Genomic DNA, 8,074 nt, shown 5'->3' with positions numbered 1-8,074 from the left:
AAGGTTGGAAGATAAGATGGTATTCTGGAAATCTGTGTGTCTCAGTCAATTTTGGAACATTATTTATGGAAAACATGTAAATACAGGATATAAAATTAGAGCCACACATTTACAACAGAACGTATTATGAAACTTCAGTTTGGATTTGGAAAGTATCTATATACAGTCATAGTATGGAATCTGACATCAAGATCCAGAGTCTGTCCAACCTTCATTTCTATAATTACATGCATATAAACAGATCAACAGTGAAAGACACAGAAGAATTGTATGTATGCCACTGATGCCCAGTTGAGCCTTATAGTGTATCGGTGGTGATTGGGATTAACTTTTTTATATTGAGAAATTATTCATATGTCATTAAATTTATTATTTTAAAATTTACAATTCAGTGGGTTTTAGTATGTTCACACAATTTTGCAGCCATCACCACTACTTAATCCCAGAATATTTTTATCATCCCAAAAAGGAATGCCATACCTGTGAATAGTCTCCCTCTATTGCCCTTTCCCCACAGCTTTTGGCAACCACTAATCTAGTTTCTGTCTCTATGGTTTTGTCTATTGTTAACATTTCATATAAAAAGAATCATACAGTGTGTGGCTTTTTATGACTGGCTTCTTTCACTTGACATATAATTTTTAAAGTTTCATCCACGTTGTAGCATGCGTCAGAATTTCATCCCTTTTATGGCAAATAATATTGCATTGTATGGATATATGACATTTTAATTATAAAATAATTAATGGTTATTTGTGTTTGTTTCAGTTTTAGATTATTATGAATAATGTTACGGTCAACATTCATGTACAAGTTTTAGTGTAAACATATGTTTTCAGTTCTGGATATATGCCTACAAGTGAAATTGTTGGGACATATGGTAACTCTATATTTAATCATCAGAGGAACATCCAGACTGTTTTCCTGAGTAGCTAGCTGCACCTTTTTACATTCCTACCAACAGTATATGAGAGCTCCAATTTCTCCATGTATTCATTACTATTTGTCATGTCTGTCCTTTTGATGATAGCCATCCTAGTGGGTAAGAAGTAGTATTTAGTTGTGGTTTTCATTTGCATTTCTCTAATGACTAATGATACTGATCCTCTTTTTTTTTTTTTTTTTTTTTGAGACGGAGTGTCGCTCTGTCACCCAGGCTGGAGTGCAGTGGCTGGATCTCAGCTCACTGCAAGCTCCACCTCCCGGGTTCACGCCATTCTCCTGCCTCAGCCTCCTGAGCAGCTGGGACTACAGGCGCCCGCCACCTCGCCCGGCTAGTTTTTTGTGTTTTTAGTAGAGACGGGGTTTCACCATGTTAGCCAGGATGGTCTCGATCTCCTGACCTCGTGATCCGCCCGTCTCGGCCTCCCAAAGTGCTGGGATTACAGGCTTGAGCCACCGCGCCCAGCCCTGATCCTCTTTTATATGCTTACTGGCCACTTGTGTATCTTCTTCATAGAAATATCTATTCAAATTATTTGCTCAGCTTTAATTGGGTTTGTTTTTATTATTGAATTGTAAGAGTTCTTTATATATTCTGAATACTAGATTTTTATTACATAAAATATTTGCAAATATTTTCTCCTGCTCTGGGTTATTTTTTCATTATATTTTTTAAATTTAAATTTTTATTTTAAATTCTGGGGCACATGAGCAGGATGTGCAGGTTTGTTACATAGATAAACGTGTGTTATCTTTATAGTGTCCTTTGATGCACAGTGTTATCTTGATAGTGTCCTTTGATGCACAAAAGTTTTAAATTTTGATGATGTCCAGTTTACTTTTTCTTTGGTTGTTGTGTTTTGATGTCATATCTGTTATGGACTGAATGCTTGTGTCCTCCCAAATTTATATGTTGAAATTCGAATTCCCAGTGTGATGTTGGGATGTGGGGCCCTAGGGGGTAATTAGCTCATGAGGGTGGAGCCCTCATTAATGGGATTATTCCCCTTGTAAGAAGAGACACAAAAGCTTGCTCTCATTTTCTCTGCTCTCTCCCATGTGAGGATACAATAAGAAATTGACAGTTTCCAACCCACAAGAGTGCCTTTGCCAAAACCTGATGGTGCTGACACCCTGATCTTCGACTTCCGTTCTCCAGAACTGTGAGAAATAAATTTCTGTGGTTTATAAGCCACCCAGTCTCTGGTATTTGTTATATAAGCCTGAACTGACTAGCACAGTATCAAAGAAACCATTTCTTAGTTCAAAGTCACAAAGATTTACATCTTTTTCTTCCAGTAGCTTATAAATTTAATTCTTACATTTAGGTCTTCCATCCATTTTAATGTATTTTTTTATGCAATATGAGGAAAGTGGCCAAATTCATTATTTTGCAACCACTATGTGTATATCCACTTGTCCCAGGACCATTTTTGAAAATATTGTTGAAAACCAATTGACCATAGATGTATGGGTTATATCTGGGCTCTTAATTTTATTTTACTTATATATATCCTTATGGAGACATCAGTATCACACTATACTGATTACTACAGTTTTGAAATCAAGGAGTGCAAGTTCTCCAAATTTGTTCTACTTTTTAAAGATTGTGTTGGTTATTCAGGGCCCCTTCTATTTCCACACTGAGATGGTTTGGCTCTGTGTCTCCACCAAAATCTCACAGAATTGTAATTCTCAGTGTTGGAGGAGGAGCCTGGTGATAGGTGATTGGTGCTGGGGGTAGTTTCTAATGGTTTAGCACCATGCTTCTAGTGCTATCTCATGAAAGAGTTCTCACGAGATCTGGTTGAAAGTGTATGGCACTTCCCGCTTCCCTCTCTCTCTTCCTCCTGCTCCAGCTACATAGGATGTGCAGGCTTCCCCTTCACCTTCCGCTATGATTATAAGCTTCCTGAGACTACCCAAGCTATGCTTCCCGTACAGGCTGTGGAACTGTGAGCCGATTAAATCTTTTTTTAATAAATGACCCAGTCTCAGGTAGTTCTTTATAGCAATGTGAGAACAAACTAATACAAACATGAATTTTAGGTTTCCCATTTCTGTGAAAATGCAGTTGGAATTTTGAAAGTTATTTTATTAGATCGGTAGATCAATTTGGGGGAGTAGCAACATCTTAATGATGTTAATTATTCCAATTCATGAACACAAATGTCTTTTCATTTATTTAGGTCTTCTTTAATTTCTTTCAGCAATGGTTTGTACTCTTCGGTGTGCAAGTTTTGTACCTTCTTTTCTAAATTTTTAAGTGATCTTATTGATGTGATTCTATTGTAAAAAACGTTGGTTCCTTAATTTCATTTTTAATTAGTTATTTCTAGTGTATAGAAATACAACTGATTCCTGTATGTTAATTCTGCAACTTTGCTGAACTCGTTTGTTAGGAATAATATATTTTTGTGGATTTGTTTTTTATTATAAAATCATATTATCTGCAAATAGAGATAATTTTATTTCTTCCTTTATAATCTGGATGACTTTTGCTTTTCTTCTAGTCTAATTTCCCTGGTTAGAACTTCCAGTACATTATTGAATAGAAGTGGTGAAGGTGGACATTTCTGTCTGGTTCCTGATCTTAATGGAAACATATCCAGCGTTTCATTAAGTATGAAGTTAGCTATTGGTTTGTCACAGCTGCCCTTTATAATGTGGAGAAAGTTCCCTTCTAGTCTTAGTTTGTTGATTATTTTTATTGTAAAATAGTGTTGGATTTTGTCAAATGCTTGTATTGTGATGATCATGTCGTTTTGCCTTTATGTTATTTATATTGTGTATTACATTGACTGATTTTCAGATGCTGAAACAACCTTGCATTCTTGGGATAAACTGCACTGGATCAGAGTGTATACTTATTTTTCTGTGATGCTGGATTTGTTTTGCTATTATTTTGCTGAAGATTTTTCATCTATATTCATAATACATACGTCTTTAAGTTTATTTTCTTGTAATGTCTATCTGGCTTTGATACAAGAGTGATACTTGAATCATAGTATTCCCTCTTTTTTATTTTTGGAAAAGTTTGTGAAGTATTGGTGTTATTTCTTTTTAGAACTTTTGGTAGAATTAACCAATGAAGCCATCGTTTTCTGGGCTTTTTTTTGTGGGAAGGTTTTTGAGGACTGACAGAGTCTCTTTACTTGTTATATGTCTATTGAAATTTTCTATTTCTTCTTGAGTTCAACTGGCTGAGCCAGGGGGTGGAGCTGTGGCAAATGCTTGCACTTTAGGCATTGCTGTCTGTAGCCCCCAGGGGACTAGTGTCTGCTGGGCCCCATCAGCTTTTAGAAACAGGAGAGATAGAAGCCAGTCCTTAGGGTAATACCGTGAAAATTGTAAATCTAGATGTGTGGTGTGACTCCTTTGCTCTTCAAGGAGACACTGAGAGCCTGGGGTTCTCTCATCATATGATGCTGTGCCTAGAGTGGGGATTATGGCGAGAGGGTCTGCATTTTCCTTCTTGTTTTGATGTGGCTGGTTTCAAACTCACTCAAGGTGCAGGAGCCTGTCAACTAGTTTCTGGATTCCTCACAAAAGAAACTCATCCATTTCTCACAAAAGAAATTGATCAATCATCTTGCTGTTGAATCAGTGTGTTTATTGGGAAAGAAGAGTCCAGGGCTTCTTATTCCACCATCTTGCTAATGTCATCCCTTGATAACAGGATAGTTTATTTTATTTCTTATTGTATATGTTGAGGATGTACAACATGATATTTTAACAGGTGTAAGATGACATCTTCTTGTGGTTTTAATTTGCATTTTGCTGATGATTATTGATGTTGAGCACCTTTACATATACTTACTGGCCACTTTTATGTCTTCTTTGGGAAAATGTCTATTTAGGTCCTTTGCTCATGTTTTAAAGGGACTGTTTGTATTTTTTTTGCTATTGTGTTGTGTGTGTTCCTTATATATTTTGGATATTAACTCTTTATCAGATATATCGTTTGCAAATATTTTCTGCCAATCTGTAGACTGCTTTTTCATTTTATTGATGCTTTCTTTGCTGTGCAGAAGCTTTTTAGTTTGATGTAGTCACACTTATTTTTATTCTTGTTGCTTGAGCTTTTGGTGGGATAACAACAACAACAAAAAAATCACTGCCAAAGCCAATGTAAAGGAAGTTTTCCTTTATGTTTTCTTCTGGGAGTTTTACGGTTTCATGTTTTACATTTCGGCCTTTAATCCATTGTGAGTTGATTTTTGTGTATGATGTAAGAGAAGGGTCCAAGATAACTGGACATTGTGAATTATATAAGTGGTGAGATTATTGGACCCTTGGAAATCAGATTCTTGGGAAATCAGATTATTGGGATCTTGGAAATCAGATTCTCCTTTCTTTCCAGAATATTTTTTTTTGTTCTGTTTGTTTTTATTATTTGTTTAGGGACTTTCTTAAATTAGTTCTGTTGTGTGTGTGTGTGTTGTTTGTCATTTGTGGCCACTAAAGTCTCTAATTGGTTAGCTTAACGATCAGGTAATGATTGGACATAGATTTCCTTAAAAGCCATTAACCAACAAGTCTCCCAGACCCTGTATGTATTGTGGATAATTCCTTCAATGTTCAGGCAAGCAGTTTATGACTGTCTCTTAGCCTTCAACTTGTGGTGGGTCTCAAGATCGCCCAGAAGCAAAAATTTACAGCCTTCTTAAATCTTTTCTAGGTGTGCACACAGCCCTGCACATGTGAGTGGTCTCCTAGATTCTTGGGTATTTTAAAGGCCTAAGCTTTTCAGAGTCCCCTATAAGCATCTTATTCCCCAGTTTTACTTTTAAAGTTTTTTGTTCAGCTTCTTGTTTGTCTTAACTCTTATTGCCACCTCAGGTACCTATTGTGTTATACGATTGCTACTGTTTTCTTTAAATCAAATGCCCCTGTGAAAAAGTCTGTTCATACAGAGTGAGATCTGGGTCAGACAAAATAAAGACAAGACTTGAAATGAGTGTTTCCAGGAAGCTGCCAAATAGTTCCTATGATGATGTTTCTCCAAGAATGATGTTTTGGACAGCTTCAAACCCTCTGATCCCTCCCTTGGCTGTTGGTTTTCATGGTGATTATATAGCTGTTGAGTGTTATGACAACTTTGGACCTGAAGAAAAAGTGGTGGAAATAGAACAAGTTGAAATAGCACAATGCTTTCTGTTGTCTCTGAAATTCAAACATTTTTCTTTAATAAACTCACCTTGAATTTTTCAAAGCCTTGGTTAATTTTCAGAGTTCTGAAAAAGTTGACTTTTACAATACTTGCCAGTGTACTCACTGTTCTTATGGAGAGAAGAATTTTCCAAGGTCCTTCCTCTGCCATTCTCACTAACATCATCCCATATTGGCCTTTTATGACAAGTGTGTCTTTACCGGAGTCAAGAAAAATGAGAAAATCTACAGACCACCATCTAAAAAGGTCTTTGTTTAGGAAAATCTGCTATGTAAAATCTCAGGTTTAGGAAACAAATTGGTGGATAATAATTTGCTTTATGAAAGACAGATTTGCTCAATTAAAGAGCTAATTTAAAAGTTCCTTTAAGTTGTGAATCCCATGGTTCATTTAATGAAGTTATTGGAGTAAGAAAACATGTCCCTAGCCTTTCAAGAATACCCACTCTGTAAATATATAAATGTATTACATTGTGTTTTAAGAGTGAAAATTGGTCGGACATGGTAGCTCATGCCTGTAATCCCAGCACTTTGGGAGGCCGAGGCAGGTGGATTGCTCGAACCCAGGAGTTCAACACAAGCATGGGCAGCGTTGTGAAACCACTTGTCTACAAAGAATAAAAATTAGTCAGGCATTGTGGCACGCGCCTGTAGTCCTAGGTACTTGGGAGGCTAAGATGGGAGGATCTTTTGAGTCCAGGAGGTTGAGGCTGCAGTGAGCCATGATTGTGCCACTATTCCAGCCTGGGTGACAGAGAGAGATCCTGTCTCAGAAAAAAAAAATAGGAGCAGAAATTAAGGAGATGAGAATTAAGAAGTGGGAATTAAAGGAATTTATCCATTGACAAATGGATAGTTTTAGATTAGTTAACACAGAGGTAGCAAAGTGAGTTTTCTTGGCTTTAACCGTCAAACAACTTTCTTAAAGAGCTCCCACGGTTCATATGATTTATTTAAGACCAGAAAAGCCTAAGGCCTTTGATGTACTTATTTTGAGAAAAGGCATATACCAACTTTGAATCAAAATTCTAACTTCTCCAACACTTTCCATAATTATGAAGACATTCAGATATGTACAGTTGACCCTTGAACAACACAGGTTTGAACATTGTGGGTCTATTTATGTGCAGATTTTTTCAACCAAACATGGATTTAAAATGCCATATTCACAGGATTCAAAACTTGTGTATTTATGGAGAGCCGACTTTTAGTATGGTCAAGTTCTGCAGGACCAACTGCTGGACTTGAGTATGTGTGGGTTTTGGCATATGTGGGTGCTGGGGGAGGTCCTGAAATTAATACTCCATGGATACCAAGGGAATACTGTACTCAATTCCATTATGAGATGTCAGAAAATACTACCTGCTGTCAGAAAGTGGATTTTCTTTATTTTCTGAGGAAAGACCTTTTTAAAATTTTTTTTGCCAGTAAAGATGCATTCTGGCGTCCACAAAAAAATCTCTCTAGTTAAAAACAAAAACCAAAACATAAATAAGCTACCAACTTTTGCCAGAATTTAAAACCAACTGAGTGTATTTTTGTTGAAACTGCTTTAAGTGTGTAACTCATTCATGTCCTGGAGCACCAGGTACAATTGTGGTGATGCAGCTCTTGGTAGGGCTTTAAAATCAGCCTAGTATCTTTGGGTTAAGGTTGCCTCTAACACCATCTTGTAAACAAGGAGGCCAGGGAATGAGAAAGAGCAAGAGTGAGGGTAACAGTGAGAGATCCCTTACCCAGGAACCGGCCTCTCTGAGTTGCTTCTGGGATGCTGCTGCCCTCTGCTGCCACGTGTCCTGGGAAAACCCCTGTGGTCTCAGGACCTAAAATGTTCTCTCTTTTTTCTCAAGCTGATGCTTTATTTGTTCTCAGCTTTAAAGACTCTTGCTGGCGTGGAAATAAATGAAAACTAACCAAATGAGAATAAGCAAAGACTATTTATTCGGAGCTTACTATAGCA

The sequence above is a fragment of the Macaca mulatta genome, chromosome X (assembly GCF_049350105.2).
Source record: "Macaca mulatta isolate MMU2019108-1 chromosome X, T2T-MMU8v2.0, whole genome shotgun sequence".
Lineage (NCBI taxonomy): Eukaryota > Metazoa > Chordata > Mammalia > Primates > Cercopithecidae > Macaca > Macaca mulatta.
The sequence above is the reverse complement of the archived record's forward strand: the minus strand, read 5'-3'. Positions refer to the sequence as shown.